Here is a 22198-nt window from a genome sequence, read left to right as displayed (position 1 = left end):
CGTCCACCCCCTCACTACAGACTGTGCCTAGAGGGAAGTCAGATGCTGTCCCTACTATCCCTAGAATACTGTAGCCTTGTAAATGGCAGGGAGGGACTATAGGGAGGGATTTATCATAATCCTCATCTATTTCTTGATGAACGAAAGTTGATGATGTCTGATCTGCTGTTTTCTGGAGGCACTTTCTAATACAGGGAAGAACACAACAGACAGTAAAGGCAAGGATAATCAAAATCACTGTAACGGATAACCTGGCATCCCGACTGGGTACCTCTGTTGAAGGATGCTCCTAGCACTTCCTGAGGGCTCCAAGCACTCCAGCAGACACCATAACCACCGCAGACCCCACGAACCGCCGCAGCTTGGTTGAGGTCTTGCCGTCTCCTTCCCACCCTGGACCTCCGACAAGGCTCCAGATTCCAGTGGGTGAACCTCTCTTCCAAGAGAGGGAAGCAGGAACAAGCTCTTACAAGAGCTTAGAAGTGATTATCCAAGGGAGCATGCAGAGCATAGCAATCCCTTGTATTGATATAGCAATTCCCCCAATAAGAGACAGGACTCTAGATTGAGGGTGAAGAAGAACTGTTCTCTTGGCACCAAAGGGCCTTCTTTTATGCAGGTTTAACACATACAGGACCGCCCATAGGGTTTTACAACCAATAAACACGTAGTATACAGTACAAACACTGCCATACATCTCCTCCTCTCTGCTTGGGAGATAATTGAGTTTCTTACTGTATCTACTCAATTATCTCCAAGCTGAAAAATCACACTTTTTATACATTTGTATAACTCCCTGATTTTACATCACATACTAATACTTAGATTTCTGTGATCAGCATAACTTGGGGAGCAACAAATGTAAAAATCACATGAATCCGTCCAGGGGTTAAAAAGTTAGGTTGAGGTCCCTTTATGACCGACCGCAAGCACATTTTCATGCCCAAAACCGCTCCATGGATTTGGGCTGTGCGGTCGGTCTATTTTAAACCGAGAAAATGACTAAGTCCCATTCGAACAAGCGTTCGAATCTTCGAATGAGACTTGGTCTCCAGCACAGGCCTTCCAACCTTTTCCTAATCTTCATGTCCCCACATAACCAATATATGTCTCCCAGGGATTGAGTCTGATATTGTAACAAGGTGGCTGGCACTTTGCTATAGGTGGCACAATACCCGCTGGTGAAATCTCCCAGAAACCTGCCCTTTCCACTGTATATGTCGTAGCATGTGTAATTCCCTGGATATATGGTTATACCCTCAGGTATGGGGGTCTTAGTTATAATAGGATACTCCTTTTTCCATGATTCACACACTGTCTGGTTAGTCCCAGTGTTAGTAAAAAGACTCAGGAAGCACACTTCTACATCAAGAGGTAAGGTTAAGGGTACAGTACCTAGGTGGGGTCTGGTTCCCCCTCATACATAGCAGTTAGTTTTACTATGTTTGTTAGCATTATATCTCATCCATTCTAGCCATAGGTTAGTATCAGAGAACCCTGTCTCTACCGCCATAGTATCTTCAAATGTAGGGTCTGCTATGGCGATCATGTCCTTTAAGGTCTGGATGTGGGGTTTAAGTGGATTGGTGATCACATGTCGGGGAACTACCCACTCAGGTGATTTGTACATATCTTGGAGGTAGAAACTTCCCCGTTTATTATAGGAACCCCCTCCTTTCCAATACATTCCCAGTATATATCGGCCAGCATCGCCGGGGCTAGGATTTAATATGTTTAGGGTGAGTGTAACGGATCGCCTGGCACCCCGACTGGGTACCTCCGTTAAAGGATGCTCCTAGCGTTTCCTGAGAACTCCAAGCACTCTGGCAGACACCACGATCACCGAACCGAAGAAGCATATAAATCCTCTCAAGCATATGAATGCTGTAGACAGTTGAATAGGAAACCATACGAATAGGCTTACACTCCTAGCAGTCAAACTGGAACAGCATACAATAAATCCTCCCCCAAGAATGAGAAGACACTTCACTTTGAGGGTTAAAACAGGAACTCTGGACTGGCACATCCAGCCTGGCTTTTATTTCCATCTTACACATATAAGACCGCCCACAGGGGAGGGGTAAAATAGTCAATAGCAGAACGGTTGCAACCCACAGGTTCCCTCCCCTCAGATAACCAGTTAACATAATTATTACAGCCAGGAAAACTACAGTTTTTATACATGTGCTATAACTTTAAAACCGTACGTCCAATCTACATATTTAGAATCAGCACACTTTAAACATAAACCCTTCCAAAAATCTGACAAATCCCTCCAGTGGATCAAAAGTTAGGTGGAAGTCCTTTATGACCGACCGCAAGCACAATTTCCTGCCCAAAACAGTTCCATAGATTTGGGCTGTGCGGTCGGTCAATTCCATGCAGAAAAACGACTAAGTCCAATTCGAACGGGCGTTCGAATATTCGAACGGGACTTAGTCTCTGAAGCTGAAAAACGAAGTGTAAAAGAAGGTAAGGGTCAGCGGTGTTCGGTAAAATGTGTAGCCGATTTCAGTTCCATGGATTTGGCTACACACACCGCTGACCTCTTTCGAAGGAACAAAGATGGCCCCCGCCACGTGTTCGTTTGTCGACTGGCGGGCACTTCGACTACTTCTGAAGAAGCCCTGTGAGGCGAAACGCGTTAAGTGGGACATTACTTTTTATACCTTTTATGGTTTTTTGTTTATATTGTATTAATATTAAAGTATACTTTTAAAGTTACTTTTTATATTCATTCTTTTACCTCCTGGATCCGGTATATCCTTGGTGGGGATTATACCACCTAAGCTGACTACACTAGAGCAGGTTACATGCTCTATTAATTGTAAGTACAATATTATCCATTATTTACACCATTATTGGGACTTACTTCACCATTGGCTGCTATTTTTTCCTTTTGTCTGCATATACCACGCATATTGCACTTTGGAAGCACCTGTATATACTACGACAACATATCCCAAGACGGGGATTGTACCGTCCAAGCGCTGCACAGCTGAGCTCTGTTATAGCTCATATAAATGTGAGTGGATTATATATAGCTGTACTCACCACCACAACATATTTTTTATTACTGTATTGCACTATTGTGTTTTATTCTCTGTTTTTATTCTGAGGTTTGGCTCCTTCCAGATATATTTGAGAATATATGTATGTATGTTTTTGCACATATAATATACTAGGCGCGGGATACACCTTTCCTTTTTCTGTACATTGTTCACAAGGTTTGGGAATCCTTGTTTGTATACTGCTGCCTGCACGTTAAATACTATAGAGAGCGCCTATTACTCCATTCTTCTTTTTCCGTGTGTTGGATGAGTTGTACCAGAATGTAAATGCATTGTTATCGTTAGTAATGGCTACTTGTTGGGCCTTTGCCAGGCCTAGTAGTAAAAAGACAAGCAGGACAATCATGACTTAGGACAGTCCACCTCCTATGGAGCCGGAACATTTTTGCAGTGGGAAGCGTGTATCCAGGTGCTCTTCCCGGCCAATTTAACAGAAGTGGCAGTGACTAGGAGGACTTGAAAGGGCCCATCATATCTTGGCTCAAAAGTGTTTTCTCACTAATTTCTTAACCAGGACCCAATCACCAGGAAGCAATCGATGGGTACCGGTATCAGACTCTGGATCTGGAATGGAAGAAAACACTTGGGCATGGATTTTGGTCAACACACGAGAGCGAGCAGTAACATAATCAACCAATACATCAGAGTGGAGCTGGAGTTGTTGGGGGAAATAACATCCGAGCTTGGTTGTTGATCCAAACAGGATCTCATAAGGGGACAAGGCAAACCTCCCTCTTGGTGTGTATCTTACACTAAACAGAGCAGTGGGGAAACTCTCTGGCCATGACAGGTTAGTTTCTTGGGCCATTTTCAGCATTCTAGCTTTTAGGGTGCCATTCATGCGCTCTACCTTGCCACTGCTCTGCGGGTGATAGGGTGTGTGGAATGCAAGGGTCACCCCTAGTGCTGCCCAGATTTATATGGTTACTGATGCAGTGAAGGCTGGTCCCTGGTCACTTTCTATTACCTCGGGGACCCCATATCTGCATATCACTTTGGTGAGCAGGTGTTTGGCTGTGGTTTTGGCTGTTATATTAGTGACTGGGTAGGCCTCTGGCCATCCTGAGAACATGTCTACTATGACTAGTGCATATTCAAACCAGCTAGATGCTTCGGGGGAGGGTTTTTTTTTCCATCCTGCCTGGGTTGCATTTGGCACAGATGGTGCAGGATGCGTAGTAGCTGTTTGATAGGGGAGTAATCCCTGGTTACCAAAAAGAACGCGCTAAAATAATCTGTAAATATAAAGAAACAAATAATGGTGCAGACCATCTGGTAATAATAGTATGGGGAAAAGGTGTTATATGTAATAAACTCACATGTCCCAGAGCCCTATCACCCCTGGCTCTGGGTTTGAAATGCTCCTTGGGAGAGGGGATATTCCCACACTGCAGGATAGTCAGGAGGATATGTCCACTGATAATTCCGTTGTGCTGTATGTAAAAGGAAAGAAGGGCAGGACCTCCAATTGAATAGTATCACAATTCGTTTTATTGTATAAAAAAGGTTAAAAACCCTTACTTTGGATGTGGTGGGTACAAACTCGCAGAGTCACCCACATAAAAGCATAAAACACATGTATTCGAAAAAACGCTTCCTGGTTATGGTCCGGTCACGTGATCGCTTCCGGGTCCGCCCTCCAATGACGTCCGTGTGACGCGTTTCGCCCGCCTCCACAGGCTTCTTCCGACAACGTCATGGGGTTTCAGTCTTCCTTTTAAGTCCATAGTGCCGCCCTTCTCTCGCCTCATTGGTCGGGGGGCGTGGTTTCACACGATCTTTTTCAATCATTCAATTGCACACTAATAAACTTCATAGACTTAACCCCTTCCAGCACCCACACTAAAATGGTTATATTCAGTGTCACATAAGAAATGGAATCATCTAAGTGATGTTAATCCCAATTATTTCTAATGTATATATAGACCTTATCTAAATTATTCTACATAATGATTTATCAAAGAGACATCTTCTTACTTCATTAAATTATATTTTTAAGTATACACAATGGATATTATACGAGGGTAATTGATAAAAATTCTATACAAACAATACAACAGAGATCAATTCTAGACAGCAGGAAAAACCTTAACTTTTCCCATATCCCTTAAGATAGACAGTGCAGATATATTATGCTCATTTCTAAAGTATACAGTTCTTATACTAAATACAGGCTGACATTATTGCAGAGTACCTGCTGATTGAAAAAGGGGGGGGGAGAGGTTGGAAAAAACAGCCATTATAATTTATTTACAAAAAATGACATTACAATTTATTTACAAGAAATGACAAATTTCAAATTCTCCATTTAAACCCCTAGGGAACAACGATTTCAATTTAAACACCCACCTCATTTCTTGTTTCGACAATTTATTGTCTAGATTTTCACCCCTCCAATTTCTACCAACTCTCTCTATCCCAATAAATTGTAATTTGGTAACATCTCCCTGATGTTTGTGAATAAAATGGGAGGATAGGGGGTGCTCCTTAAAACCTCTTTTTATGTTACGCACATGCTCCTCGATACGAGTGTGCACTTGCCGGGTAGTTTTGCCGACATAGTGCATATTGCACGGGCAATCTTTTAGTGGGAGTAGACAGTATCAAAAGAAAGACAACTATAACCAAAAGTGGAGGACAAATGGTCAAGAGAGGGATACCCCAGTTAAGAAGTATGAAAAACAACCTTTGAATAGATCTATCAGAGTTCCTACCAATATAGAGGGAACGGAGAGAGATAGAACCCAAAAATTAGGGCCAGAGTCCAATGTTTGGGAATTAGCCTCCCAAGGATTAAATCGAAAACCAATAGACTCTAAGGAGCCTAATGAACAAAGAATCAGAGATACTACCCAGGGACGGGAGGGACATCCAAAGGATTTTTTAGATTGGGAACACAAAAGAAAAGAGAGAATAAAATTAAACCTCCCAAGTTCTCCACTAAAAAGAAGAATAGAAAGAGAGGAACAAGAGGGGGAAATAAGATACAGAGAAGGAAAAAGGGGAAGGATATAGACATCAAGGGAATATACAATCTTTCGAAACTTACACTAAATACTATGCAGAATAGAGTATTGGCTAGGGGGATAAAATTCTGCCCTACTGCGAATATGGATCATTTCTCAGTCTATATAGATTTGAAGAAGTTCGTTAGAAAATTATGTTTGAAACGCTTCTTTCTGGAGAAGGTGGACACTACTGAGGGATTAAATGGAGATGTGCAATTAAAGGAGCCCAATCTCACCTCACTTAAAAAGAAATCCACCTTTTTTCCGAAGGGCTGTAAGACTAAGTCAATGGATGCTTTTGAGGAACTAGTGATGCGAGAGGTGGAACGTATCAAAAGAATAAATAGGAATAGAATGAATTTGAATAAGGAAGAACAGCAAGCTTTGGCTGATTTAAGAGAGAACAAAGACGTGATTATCAAACCGGCCGACAAGGGGGGTGGCATCGTCCTTATGGACAGGGAATACTATGTGGAGGAATCATTGAGACAACTCAATGACGGCATTACGTATGAAAAATTGAAAGGTGACCCCACTCATGAGAAAAAAGACATGTTTATGGATTTTCTGAACAAAGGTTTATCAATGGGAGTTATCTCTAAAACAGAATATGACTATTTGGTTGTCATCTATCCCAAGATACCTGTATACTATTTTCTACCGAAAATCCATAAACATGAAACTAGACCACCAGGGAGGCCCATTATCTCTGGGATAGGTTCGGTGTCAGCCCCCTTGTCGGAGTATATTGACTTATGTCTACAACCCCTAGTGAAGGGAACAAGAGCCTATTTAAGGGACACTAGTCAAATTCTCCAAATATTGGAGGAAGTCGAGTGGAAGGATGGTGACATCCTTGTAACGGCGGATGTGTCATCACTCTATTCGATTATCCCACATTCTAAGGGTATGGAGGCCGTCCAATTTTTTCTGTCGGCTTCAAATTTATCCCCGGACCAACAGACATTTATTTTGGAGGGTATCCATCTTATTCTGACTAATAACTATTTTTATTTCCTGGACTCTTTCTACCTACAGATCCTTGGGACGGCGATGGGGACTAGGTTCGCACCCAGCTATGCAAACCTTTTTATGTCATATTGGGAGGAATCCTTTATATATGGTGGTCATGGCTGGGTGCAGAACCTGGTCACCTATCGCCGTTACATCGACGATCTGTTCTGGATCTGGAGGGGCTCTGCAGAAGAGCTTACAGCCTTTTTGACACATTTAAACTCCAATTCATGGGGGATTCAACTCACTATGGACCATAGTGATAGTCAGGTTAATTTCTTGGATTTACGAATTTTTATTTCCCACAACCAAATATGTACTGAAACCTTCTTCAAGAAGGTGGACGTTAATAGTTTCATTTTTTATGACAGCTGCCATTATGGCCCGTGGCTGGACAACATCCCCAAAGGGCAGATGTTAAGGTTAAAAAGAAACTGCACAAGTGGAGAAACTTGCGAGAGTCAGATTGACAAGTTAGTAGAACAGTTCACGGCTAAAAACTACCCTAGGACTCTATTGGACAAGGCACATAAGGAAGTGGGGAAAATAGATAGGAAAAAGCTACTAGACAAATCAAGTAAAAAGATTGAAAATAGAAAGAATAGTAACAAGAATGGAGTTTCCCTAATTTTTGATTATTCAGGGAAGAATAAGGATTTAAAAAATATAATCAATAAATATTGGTTTGTCTTAAAAGAGGACCCCCTGTTAGACAAGATAATCTCGAAAAAACCAAGGATCATCTACAGGGGAGTACCGAGTATCAAGAACCATCTGGTAAAGAGCAGCTTTAGACAAGAAAATTTAAATAAGAACTTCCTCAATAAAGATGTGGGTTTTTTCCAATGCGGATACTGCTTGGCGTGCAGAACCACGGGAGCCACTAAGTGTGTCAAAAAAGAACTAATAGGGGGCAATACACAACAAGTATATAGTGTGAAACAACTGATAACTTGTCACACCACAAACTGTATTTATGTCCTCACATGCCCGTGCAATATGCACTATGTCGGCAAAACTACCCGGCAAGTGCACACTCGTATCGAGGAGCATGTGCGTAACATAAAAAGAGGTTTTAAGGAGCACCCCCTATCCTCCCATTTTATTCACAAACATCAGGGAGATGTTACCAAATTACAATTTATTGGGATAGAGAGAGTTGGTAGAAATTGGAGGGGTGAAAATCTAGACAATAAATTGTCGAAACAAGAAATGAGGTGGGTGTTTAAATTGAAATCGTTGTTCCCTAGGGGTTTAAATGGAGAATTTGAAATTTGTCATTTCTTGTAAATAAATTGTAATGTCATTTTTTGTAAATAAATTATAATGGCTGTTTTTTCCAACCTCTCCCCCCCCTTTTTCAATCAGCAGGTACTCTGCAATAATGTCAGCCTGTATTTAGTATAAGAACTGTATACTTTAGAAATGAGCATAATATATCTGCACTGTCTATCTTAAGGGATATGGGAAAAGTTAAGGTTTTTCCTGCTGTCTAGAATTGATCTCTGTTGTATTGTTTGTATAGAATTTTTATCAATTACCCTCGTATAATATCCATTGTGTATACTTAAAAATATAATTTAATGAAGTAAGAAGATGTCTCTTTGATAAATCATTATGTAGAATAATTTAGATAAGGTCTATATATACATTAGAAATAATTGGGATTAACATCACTTAGATGATTCCATTTCTTATGTGACACTGAATATAACCATTTTAGTGTGGGTGCTGGAAGGGGTTAAGTCTATGAAGTTTATTAGTGTGCAATTGAATGATTGAAAAAGATCGTGTGAAACCACGCCCCCCGACCAATGAGGCGAGAGAAGGGCGGCACTATGGACTTAAAAGGAAGACTGAAACCCCATGACGTTGTCGGAAGAAGCCTGTGGAGGCGGGCGAAACGCGTCACACGGACGTCATTGGAGGGCGGACCCGGAAGCGATCACGTGACCGGACCATAACCAGGAAGCGTTTTTTCGAATACATGTGTTTTATGCTTTTATGTGGGTGACTCTGCGAGTTTGTACCCACCACATCCAAAGTAAGGGTTTTTAACCTTTTTTATACAATAAAACGAATTGTGATACTATTCAATTGGAGGTCCTGCCCTTCTTTCCTTTTACATACAGCACAACGGAATTATCAGTGGACATATCCTCCTGACTATCCTGCAGTGTGGGAATATCCCCTCTCCCAAGGAGCATTTCAAACCCAGAGCCAGGGGTGATAGGGCTCTGGGACATGTGAGTTTATTACATATAACACCTTTTCCCCATACTATTATTACCAGATGGTCTGCACCATTATTTGTTTCTTTATATTTACAGATTATTTTAGCGCGTTCTTTTTGGTAACTATTGTTTTGCTTTTCACAATCTCTTGTGCATTGTATTTGTGAACGCTGCCATATTTTCTGCATGGGATTTTAGCGCTCACACATTGGTTATTGAGTAATCCCTGGTGCTTCATATTATTTGCTGATCAGGGAGTTCATGAGGGTCTTGGACAGGCGTGATGTACCGAACTGTTCGCTGGCGAATAGTTCCCGGCGAACATAGCGTGTTCGCGTTCGCCGCTGCGGGCGAACACATGCGCGGTTCGATCCGCCCCCTATTCGTCATCATTGAGCAAACTTTGACCCTGTGCCTCACGGTCAGCAGACACATTCCAGCAAATTAGCAGCAGACCCTCCCACCTCCCTCCCAGCATCCATTTTAGATTCATTCTAAAGCTGCATGCTTAGTGAGAGGAGGGAAAGTGTAGCTGCTGCTAATTAGATAGGGAAATTGATAGCTAGGCTAGGGTATTCAGTGTCCACTACAATCCTGAAGGACTCATCTGATCTCTGCTGTAAGGACAGCACCCCAAAAAGCCCTTTTTAGGGCTAGAACATCAGGCTGCTTTTTTTTTTTTTCTGTGTTTTGTAATTGCAGTTGCCTGCCTGCCAGCTTCTGTGTCAGGCTCACAGTGGATACTGTGCCCATTTGCCCAGTGCCACCACTCATATCTGGTGTCACAATAGCTTAAGCTTGACATTTTAAAGAAAAACATTTTTTTTTCACTGTAATAGATTGAATAGCAGTATATTGAATAGCAGTAATAGCACCCAAGCGTCTGTGTGTCAGGCCTTCAGCGTGTGCTCTGCAGACCCTTGCCAGTGTACTTTGCCAGTTGCCACTCATATCTGGTGTCTCTATAGCGTGCTTTTACAAAGAAAAAAGTTTTTCAGTGTAAGCTAATAGCAGTCAGTGTCCTTAAAACGGGTGTGTCAGGCCTTCAGCGTGTGCTCTGCAGACCTCTGTCAGTGTACTTTGACAGTTGGCACTCATATCTGGTGTCACAATAGCTTAATCTTGACATTTAAAAACAAAAAACCTTTTTCACTGTTATAGATTGAATAGCAGTTACTTGTCTTCAAGCGGGTGTGTCAGGCCTACAGCGTGTACTCTGCCAACCTCTGCAAGTGCACATTGCCACTCATATCTGGTGTCACAATAGCGTGCATTTAAAACCAAAAAAGTTTTTCACTGTTATAGATTTAATAGCAGTTACTTGTCTTCAAGTGGGTGTGTCAGGCCTACAGCGTGTACTCTGCCAGTGCACATTGCCACTCATATCTGGTCTCACAGTAGCTTGCACGCATAGTACCACTAATCCCCCCAAAAAATGACAGGCAGAGGCAGGCCACCCCGCAGGGGCCATCGTGGTCGTGGTGCTGTGATTCCCTTTGGCCCTAGAATAATGCCCAGTTTTCAGAGGCCACGTACCCTGAACTTGAAAAGTTCTGAGGACATAGTTGACTGGCTAACACAGGACACCCAATCTTGTACAGCCTCCGCTCGGAACCTTGACGCACCATCCTCCTCCAGCTTAGCTTCAGGCACCTCTCAAGATACCACTCACCCGCCTGCCGTCACCACCAAAACTAGCACCACAGCCGCTTTACTTGGTATGTCAGAGGAGTTATTCACACATCCGTTTGAAGAAATGAGTGATGCGCAACCATTATTGCCAGAGGATGTAGATAACAGGGATATGTCTCAGGCAGGCAGCATTACACACATGGACGTACGGTGTGATGATGATGATGTTGTACCCGCTGCTGCTTCCTTTGCTGAGTTGTCAGATACAAGTGAAGCGGTTGATGATGACGATGCGTCCATGGATTTCACGTGGGTGCCCGCTCGGCAAGAAGAAGAACAGGACGAAAGTTCAGATGGGGAGACAGGAGGAGGAGACGAGTTGGAAGCAGGGGGAGGTCGTCGCAAGGAGCTAGTGGCACAGTCAGACAGCATGCATCGGCACCCGGGGTCAGCCCGACAGCACGCCAATCAATGCATGCTGTGTCCACCAACAGAATGCCGTCATTGCAGAGCTCAGCAGTGTGGCATTTTTTTTGTGTGTCTGCCTCTGACAACAGTGATGCCATTTGCCATCATGGGAAGTCCAACACCCACCTAGGTACAACTGCTTTGCGTAGGCACATGATCGCACATCACAAACGCCTATGGGATCAACACATGAGTACAAGCAGCACGCAAACTCTAAGCCGCCATCCTCCTCCTGGTCCAGCATCTTCAGCCACGTCAACCACTGCTGTCCTCCTTGCCCCCTCTCAACCATCCGCCACTCCGTCTTCCACCTTGAGCAGTTTCCGCTCATCTGCCCACAGTCATGTGTCTGTCAAGGACATGTTTGAGCGTAAGAAGCCAATGTCAGAAAGTCACCCCCTTGCCCAGCGTCTGACAGCTGGCTTGTCCGAACTATTAGCCCGCCAGCTTTTACCATACAAGCTGGTGGAGTCTGAGGCGTTCCAAATATTTGTAGCTATTGGGACACCGCAGTGGAAGGTACCCGGACGAAATTTCTTTTCACAAAAGGCAATCCCCAAATATACTCGATTGTGCAAAAGGAAGTAATGGCATGTCTGGCACACAGTGTTGGGGCAAGGGTCCATCTGACCACTGATACCTGGTCTGCAAAGCATGGTCAGGGCAGGTATATCACCTACACTGCGCATTGGGTAAACCTGCTGACGGCTGCCAAGCATGGAATGCGTGGCTCTGCAGAGGAGTTGGTGACACCGCCACGACTTGCAGGCAGGCCTGCTGCCACCTCCTCTGCTCCTCCTTCTCCATCCTCTTCCATAACCTCCTCGGCTGAGTCCTCTTCTGCTACTGCGTCCTGCTCCACATCAACGGCACCCCCCCAGCTCCCCAGGTACTATTCCACATCCCGGATACGGCAGTGTCACGCCGTCTTGGGTTTGACTTGCTTGAAAGCAGAGAGTCACACCGGACAAGCACTCCTGTCCGCCCTGAACGCACAGGTGGAAAAGTGTCTGACTGCGCAGCAACTGGATATCGGCAAAGTGGTTTGTGACAGCGGAAAAAATTTGTTGGCGGCATTGAAGTTGGGCAAGTTGACACATGTGCCGTGCATGGCACATGTGTGTAATCTGATCGTACAACGCTTTGTGCATAAGTACACAGGCTTACAGGACATCCTGAAGCAGGCCAGGAAGGTGTGTGGCCATTTCAGGCATTCCTACACGGCCATGGCGCACTTTGCCGATATCCAGTGGCGAAACAACATGCCAGTGAGGCGCTTGATTTGCGACAGCCCGACACGTTGGAATTCCACACTCCTAATGTTCGACCGCCTGCTCCAACAAGAAAAAGCTGTTAATGAATATTTGTATGACCGGGGTGCTAGGACAGCCTCTGGGGAGCTGGGAATTTTTTTGCCACGTTACTGGACGCTCATGCGCAATGCCTGTAGGCTCATGCGTCCTTTTGAGGAGGTGACAAACCTAGTCAGTCGCACCGAAGGCACCATCAGCGACATCATGCCATTTGTTTTCTTCCTGGAGCGTGCCCTGCGAAGAGTGCTGGATCAGGCCGTAGATGAGCGTGAAGAGGAAGAGGAAGAGTTGTGGTCACAATCACCACCAGAAACAGCCTTATCAGCATCGCTTGCTGGACCTGCGGCAACGCTGGAAGAGGAATGTGAGGAAGAGGAGTCCGAGGAGGAATGTGGCTTTGAGGAGGAGGAGGAAGACCAACCACAACAGGCATCCCAGGGTGCTCGTTGTCACCTATCTGGTACCTATCTGGTGTTGTACGTGGCTGGGGGGAACGAGATTGACATCACTGAGGAGGAGGAACGGGAAATAAGTAGCTCGGCATCCAACCTTGTGCAAATGGGGTCTTTCATGCTGTCGTGCCTGTTGAGGGACCCTCGTATAAAAAGGCTGAAGGAGAACGACCTGTACTGGGTGTCCACGCTACTAGACCCCTGGTATAAGCAGAAAGTGGCAGAAATGTTACCGAATTACAACAAGTCAGAAAGGATGCAGCATTTGCAAAATAAATGAAAAAGTATGCTTTACACAGCGTATAAGGGTGATGTCACAGCACAACGGGAATCTAACAGGGGAAGAGGTGGAAGTCATCCTCCTCCCACGACCACGCCGGCAAGGACAGGACGCTTTAAAGACGTGTTGTAGATGGAGGACATGCGGAGCTTTTTAAGTCCTACGCATCGCCACAGTCCTTCGGGATCCACCCTCAGAGAACGACTCGACCGACAGGTAGCAGACTACCTCGCCTTAACTGCAGATATCGACACTCTGAGGAGCGATGAACCCCTTGACTACTGGGTGTGCAGGCTTGACTTGTGGCCTTTCCCAATTTGCGAAAGAACTTCTGGCCTGCCCCGCTTCAAGTGTGCTGTCAGAAAGGACCTTCAGTGCAGCAGGAGGTATTGTCACTGAGAAGAGAAGTCGCCTAGGTCAAAAAAGTCTAGATTACCTCACCTTTATTAAGATGAATGAGGGATGGATCCCGAAGGGACTGACACTGGGCGATACATTCGACTAAAGGCCTGATGAGATGAGCTGCCTTGGGCTAAAAATGGTCCACACGCTGCTGTATTTTAGCTCTGAATGCCGGTTGACTTGCGTGACTTATCCGCCACCAACTAGGGTTCAAGCCACAATGTTTTAGGGCACTTTCTGCCTGGGAAACAAACATCAATTTTTATGGCCTCTGCTACAGCAGCGGCTGCAACAATACCTAATTTTTCAGGCATGTGTACATGCCTAATTTTTCGGCCCTCTGGTGCTGCACTGTGGCTTCAAAAACCAAACCAAAAAAAAGGCACATAGTCAGTCGGAAAGGATGCAGCATTTGCAAAATAAATTAAAAAGTATGCTTTACACAGCGTATAAGGGTGATGTCACAGCACAACGGGAATCTAACAGGGGAATAGGTGAATGTCATCCTCCTCCTCCCACGACCACGCCATATCTGCCAAGTGACCCTATGTAGGGGAAACAGTCCCTATTCTGCTCTGTGTCAGTGTGTATCAGGGATCCTTAGGATAGGTGTCAATCCATATCTGCCAAGTGACCCTATGTAGGGGGAACAGTCCCTATTCTGCTCTGTGTCAGTGTGTATCAGGGTCTCTGAGGACAGGTGTCAATCCATATGTCAAGGTGTCAATATGTCATATGTCAGTGTCAATCCATATCCATTGTGATTTAGGAATGTTAGGTGATTTCTGCCCTTTATGGATTAAAACCAGACTCTGCATCAACTGTGTAATTTTCCATGGGAGTTTTGCCATGGATCCCCCTCCGGCATGCCACAGTCCAGGTGTTAGTCCCCTTGAAACAACTTTTCCATCACTTTTGTGGCCAGAAACAGTCCCTGTGGGTTTTAAAATTCGCCTGCCCATTGAAGTCAATGGCGGTTCGCCCGGTTCTCCGGTTCGCGAACGTTTGTGGAAGTTTCCGTTCGCGAACCGAAAATTTCGTGTCCGCAACATCACTAGTGATGTTCCATGTTCCCACTGGACCACTGCTGAGTACATGCTATTGGGTAAACAGAACTTGAGGTTGTTGGAGTGCAACCCGTCTTTAAGCATTGCCCTTTTCTGTTTCCAGCTTTGTATTTCTTCAGGATCAGCAGCTGCTTGTTGTTTCTTCAGGAGCTTGAGGTCTGTGGGTAAGGTCTGCATGGTGAATATGGGGATTTCTTTGGCGGACACTCTTCTGTCCACTTCCCGTGGAGGCACACGGCTTGTTTGGCGGCTTGGTCAGCTAGATGGTTGCCTCGAGCTTCATCCGAGTTCAGTTTCCTGTGAGTCTTTACCTTGAGTATGGTCACTTCTTCAGGGAGGAGTAAGGCATCCATCAGATCCTTGATAGCTGTGTTGTGTTTAACCGGTCTGCCAGTTGCTGTGAGAAATCCTCTTGTTTTCCAGATTACTTAGTCATGGGCCACACCTAGTGCATATCTTGAGTCAGTCTAGATATTGGCGCGTTTCCCTTCAGAGATCTTGCATCCTGTGGTGAGAGCCTGTAGCTCAGCTTCTTGTGCAGACATGGTTGAGGGGAGTGAGGATGTGTGAAGTACTGTGTCCACTGTGGTGACTGCAAATCCAGTATGGTATCTGCCTTGTTCATCAGCATATCTGGAGCCATCTACAAAAAGGGTGAGGTCCGGTTCTTCTAAGGCAGCATCATGTACAGTTGGGAGATGTGTTGTTTCCATCTTCATTTGCTCAAAGCAATCATGAGGTGGATCCGGATCTTGGTCTGTAGGGGGAATTTCGGTACATGCAGCTTCTGCGTGGAATTGGGGATAGCCAGTGACTTTCCAGTTCAGGGATTGTTTAATGATACCCTTTTCAGAGCACTGGGTCTGGTCTTCAGTGCTCCACAATTTTGTCATAGGGCCAAGGTTTTTCCATGAGGTCTTAGGTGACTTGGTTATAGAGATGTGCGGGATGGCTGTGTCCCAGTGATGATACAGGTGAGTAGCTTCCGGTGAATGCCACTTCTACTGGAACAGGTCTTCTTCCTAGTGAGGGTCAGGTCCAGGGGTGGTACCACAAGGTGCAGTGGGGGAAAGTATGAGTATCATAGACAAGGGGGAGGGGCATGGTTTGGGCCTGTCTGATTTGAGTCAGAAGGAAAAAAACTGTAGATTGGGTCTATATCTAGGCCCCACCTCGGGAAGTGGCAGAAGAGTGGCCGGGTTAAGGGAGTAACATCTCTGTAGGGATACATTGTCTGGGAGCAGTAATGCGCATTGCAAGTGGAGGTGGTGGGCAGAAGAGAGATGTTTGAGTTGGACTAGATTAAGGATAGCAGCAATGTCATGAGGGGCAAGGATGGCAAGAGGATAGCCAAGTACTAAATCATTGGTCTTGTCAATGAGAGAATGTGCAGCAAATACAGCTCTGAGGCAGGAGGGCCCACCCCTCGCTACAGCATCCAGTTGGCAAGAGAAAAATCCAATGGGGCATTGGCGTGATCCATAGGACTGAGTGAGGACTCCAGTGGCATGCCCCTTTCTCTCTGACACAAACAATTTAAAGGGTTTCTTGTAGTCAGGAAGGCCCAGGGCTGGTGCAGAGGAGATGGCACGTTGCAAGGCATGGAAGCAGGAGAGAGCCTCGGGGGACAGGGAGAAGGGTTCAGTCTTAAGGGCACCCTAGAGAGGTTGCATGAGGAAGGAGGCCTCTAGTATCCAGGCTTTTCAGTAGGAGATAAGGCCTAGAAAATCATGGAGGGGTTTATGTGCTGTAGGGGGAGCAATAGCCTTGATAGCTTTCACCCGGTCCCGGGTGAGGTGGTGGGTACCATATGAGATGTAGTGTCCTAGGAAAACTACAGAGGGTTGGAACCACTGCAACTTCTTTTAGAGGCCTTGCATCCTTGTTCCGCGAGATAGCAGAGGAGATATTCAGAAGCACGCTCAGCAGTGGGAAGGTCATCAGCACAAAGGAGGAGGTCATCCACGTATTGAAGTAGGACCACATCAGTGTGGGCCTGTTGCCATGAGTCCAGGATTGAAGCCATTGCCTTTGCAAACTGGGTGTGAGAATTTTGTGCTCCTTGAGGCATGACAGTCCTGGTGTATTGCTGACATTCATGGGTGAAGGCAAACAGATATTGGCACGAAGGATCCAGGGGTACACTGAAGAATCCATTAGCCAGATCCACCACTGTGAAAAAGCTGGGACCCCAGACAGAAGTGTGTGGGGGGGTTAGGCACAATGGGGGTATCCAAAACCGTAGCTTCATTAACAGCCCAGAGGTCTTAAACCATCCTATATTTTTCAGGCTCCCCTTTTGCAGTTTTCTTCTTCACGGGGACCAGGGGTGTGTTGCAGGGAGACACACAGGGGACCAGGGCACCATTGAACATTAGGCTTTCACCTGTTAAGAGATAGCAAGAGCTTGGGCAGGCTTCAGTGGGTATTGCGGCTTACGGGGCAGGCTGGCCCCTGGGATTAGTTTCACTAGGACTGGAGGGACCTGGAGACGTCCAATGTCCTCTGGGCTTGTGGACCACAGCTTGGGAGGGGTAGTGAGCAGAAAAAAGCTGATGTATCAGCAGCAGACAGGGGAGAAGACAATTGAACCTGGCCTTCTGGAGTGAAGGTGAGAGAACATCTGCACCTAACACATTGATTGGGCAGGTAGAGGATACCACAAAGCGGGCTAGGAGATCAGGGAAGGTGCCAACCTTCAAGGGCTTAGTTAAAGGGCTATTTCAGGGAATGCAATCCACTCCTACACAAGAGACAAAAATATTGGACAGGAATGAGGAGTCAGGCAGGTCTTGCTTTCTGATGCTTCTGGCTGCGCCTGTGTCAACTAAGAAGGTGGTTGGGTGGCCTTCTACAGACAGGACTACCATGGCTAGGGGCCCTCCCTTATCCCCTGAAGACACTGCCATGACAGGGGAAGGTGACACAGGTTTGCCAGCGTCCTAGCGCAGTAGATCCAGGTGAGCCTGGTCAGGGCCAACGTAGGGGCGGCTGGTTGTGGGGTGGCTAGTAGCGGGGTAACTGGCTGTGGGATGGTTGGTAGCAGGGTAACTGGCTGCGGGATAGGGTCTCCCATCCTGTGATAGCCTGTCTAGGGGCCCTTGGGGCGGTACACTCCCTTTTATAATGACCCGGTAGTCCACAGTTAAAATGTTTTCTTTGTTGCGGCATAGGGGGCTGACCCATGGGTAGGCATGGAGGTAGGGATACAGTGCGGGAGAACATGAGAGGGGCTGGTTTCCTGGAGAGTTGGGAGGATTCTAGGCCCTTTGCAACCAACAGGAGAGTATCCAAGGGAATTACTCTGTACTCGGGGTGGGACAGAATCAGGCCTTTGCGTATGGGTTCTTAAAGGCCTGCTACAAAGGCCGCAGAGAGCATTTGGGTATGAGCTTTATTGTACATACTGAAACCGAGACCGGAGAAGACTTGGGACAACCTGGAGTGATATTTCTCCACAGATTCAGACTTATCTTGGGTGACATCGTTAATACAGGTAGCCTGGTCTGCTAATCTATCTTTAGCCCACTCTGAGCTTGTCACGGAATTCGGTGCCTGAGGTAAAATCGGTATCGCTAGTGAGTCGTTTACTGGAGAAACTTCTCTCCATAATGGGCCAATAAGCATCCCTTGCTTTTATTTCCCAGAGACTAAGTAAGTCACGCCATGCCGCAGAATAGGTCTTTTTGATTTGTACAATCCTTTGGTAGAAGGGGATAGGTTGTTTCTCTGGGTCAGGTAGAGTGCTCACCAGGTTTGAGGCTTGGGACAGAGTGAATGTGACAAATATTAAGGGGGCCCTTTCCGTGAGAAACTGAACTTTGGGATTCCCAACATGAGGCTGAGTAGGATTGCCCCCAAATAGGCTACCGTCGTCAGGGGGGATTCGATACCCATGAGAACTGTCAGCATCGAAGGAGCCAGTGGCCTGTGGCGCTTTGTTGGTAAAGAGTGTAGGGGGAGGGCGTAGGGGTTGGAAGGGGGTGTGAGAATGGGTGGATCACCCATAGAAACTAGGGGTTCCTCCATGATGGGCATAACAGGGGCGGGAAGGGAAGGCATAACAAGGGCAGAGATAATAGGGGCAGGCATAACAGGCAGGTTGGTTACAAAGGCAGGTTGGTTACAAAGGCAGGTTGGTTACAAAGGCAGGTTGGTTACAAAGGCAGGTTGGTTACAGAGGCAGGTTGGTTACAGAGGCTGGCTGTTACAGACGCTGGCTGGTTACAGACGCTGGCTGGTTACAGACGCTGGCTGGTTACAGAGGCTGGCTGGTTACAGAGGCTGGCTGGTTACAGACGCTGGCTGGTAACAGAGGCAGGCTGGTAAAAATCATACGTAAGAGTGGAGCAGGGTTGAAGGTAAGTCTGGAGCAGGTTGGTATGGAGCAGGGTTGAGCAGGTTCACAGGAACCAGGAACTGAAGTCTTTCAGGCAAATCACCAACTTCAATGTTAAGGCCCTGTTGTGAGCAGGGTGTAGCCTTATGAAGTATTTTCATTAGTCCAGGCAGGTGAGGATGATAAGGTGACTGAGGGAATGAGTGGCTAGGGAGGCCACTAGAGGCAAAAAACAAGTATTACATGAAATAATAACAGAAGAAAATTAAACATGTTCCTGGTTGTCAGGATAGGATCCTGATATGTGTTTTCATACTCTAGACCGGCCGACCCAGCTAAATTCATGGAACTATTCTGGGCAGAAGCCTCATGGGCAGCCGGGCAGAAATGTGACCTCCAGCTAACTTTTAAACCCATAAAAACTGTACATTGAGGGCACACTGTTGTACTCAGGAGATGTTGCTGAACACATATTTGGTTATTCTTTGTCAGTAACACATAACAGGGACTGAGAATCCATGCCTAAAGTACAATGTGAGAGACAAATAACACAAAAAAATGATTACCTAAAAGTTTTACAAAGACTGGTGAAATAATTAGTGAATGGCAAGTGTTAAAATACCATGATTTAAAATACCCTAATAAGGTGTCTACTTTTCAAAAATATATGGTTTGATGGGGGTAAATTACATTGGTCGGCTTCAAAAATGTCCCAAATAGGACATGGGTGCATGATGACCAGCTATGAAAATTCCAAGTTGGAAAACGGGAATGCGCACCCTCCAAAATAAGGTCTTTTAGCACCCAGAGAACCCGACACACCTATACATGGGGGTATCACTGTACTCAGGAGATGTTGATGAACACATATTGGGGTGTTCTTTGGCAGTAACCCTTAAAGTTCTCAATACATATATTCTTAAATTGCTACGTGTGTCAAAAAAAATTAACAATTCTTATTTTTTTTCAATTTGGCGTAGATTGGTCGTAAAATGGTTGCATGAAAAGAGTCAAAATACCCAAAGTTTAATACCTTAGGTTTTCTTCTTTTAAAAATATATACATGTGAATGGTTATTCAGGGATTCCTGACAGATATCAGTGTTACAATGTAACACGTTAACTTTGAAAGAAAATGGTTTAGAAATAGCAAAGTAAGAGGAAACTTACAGCTAAACACAAACACCACAGAAATGTAAAAACAGCCCTGGTGCTTAACGGTAAGAAAATTGAAAAACGGTCTGGTCACTAAGGGATTAAGCTTTCTCTTTGTGTTCCGATTGCTTCTTTTATTTACGTTTGTTTGTTTGTTTTTGCTGCTATTTGGACGTGCGGTAAAGAGTTAAGCAGAAAATTAAGCTTTCTGTTATGGATAGGATACTTTTAATATTTATTTCCTGACTTATTGGCTTGAGGAAACAACGTGTTGTTCTCTGGGCTTCCGTACATGCCTTAAAATTACCCTGCAATCAGCATAACTGCAAGATCTGGTAGACTTAGACTTGTGGATAAAAGGCATATTGCACAGTCTGTTGCTCTACATAATTCATTTTCAGCACTTTCAGAGTGTAGTGGTGTTGTGGAGACAGGCTCAAGCACTGGGTGTAGTCCTAAATTAGAGGGGCAAAGGTTTAAAAATAATATCAGGAAGTAATACTTTACTGAGTGGGTAGTGGATGCATGGAACAGCCTTCCAGTTGAAGTGGTAGAGGTTAACACAGTGAAGAAGTTTAAGCATGCGTGGGATGGGCATAAGCTATCCTAGATAGTGATGTCCCGAACGGTTCGCTGGCGAATAGTTCCTGGTGAACATAGTGTGTTCGCATTCGCCTCGGACGGCGAACATATGCGATGTTCGGTCCGCCCCCTATTCGTCATCATTGAGTAAACTTTGACCCTGTACCTCAGTCAGCAGACACATTCCAGGCAATCAGCAGCAGACCCTCCCTCCCAGACATTCCACCTCCTAGACAGCATACAATTTAGATTAATTCTGAAGCTGCATTCCTTTTTATTTATTTTTTTGTGTTTGTGTTTATTATACATTATCCTCCATAGCCAGTAACCTGTGTTTATTATACATTATCCTCCCATAGCCAGTAACCTGTGTTTATTATACATTATCCCCCCATAGCCAGTAACCTGTGTTTATTATACATTATCCCCCCATAGCCAGTAACCTGTGTTTATTATACATTATCCCCCCATAGCCAGTAACCTGTGTTTATTATACATGATCCCCCCCATAGCCAGTAACCTGTGTTTATTATACATTATCCCCCCCATAGCCAGTAACCTGTGCTTATTATACATTATCTCTCCCATAGCCAGTAACATGTGTTTATTATACATTATCCTCCCCATAGCCAGTAACCTGTGTTTATTATACATTATCCCCCCATAGCCAGTAACCTGTGTTTATTATACATTATCCCTCCATAGCCAGTAACCTGTGTTTATTATACATTATCCCTCCATAGCCAGTAGCCTGTGTTTATTATACATTATCCCTCCATAGCCAGTAGCCTGTGTTTATTATACATTATCCCTCCCATAGCCAGTAACCTGTGCTTATTATACATTATTCCTCCCATAGCCAGTAAACTGTGTTTATTATACACTATCCCCCCCCCCCCCCCATAGCCAGTAACCTGTGTTTATTATACATTATCCCCATAGTCATTTATCGTTGGACCTAGGCAGCATGATGTCTTAGGCCGGCCCAGAGAGTGAGTGAGTGAGTGAATAATATAATATATATGTTCAGAAACATATTAGTAATATATGTAAAGAGGGTGAAATGCAAAGAGGGTGAAAAGGTATTAAAGAAAACACTTATTGCATCAAATTTACAAAGCCAAACTTTTAAAAGCTTTCCTCATTTCTTTCTCTGGGTGAGGAATATATCGGTTGTAGACT

This window comes from Pelobates fuscus, chromosome 13 (assembly GCF_036172605.1).
Source record: "Pelobates fuscus isolate aPelFus1 chromosome 13, aPelFus1.pri, whole genome shotgun sequence".
NCBI lineage: Eukaryota > Metazoa > Chordata > Amphibia > Anura > Pelobatidae > Pelobates > Pelobates fuscus.
The sequence above is the reverse complement of the archived record's forward strand: the minus strand, read 5'-3'. Positions refer to the sequence as shown.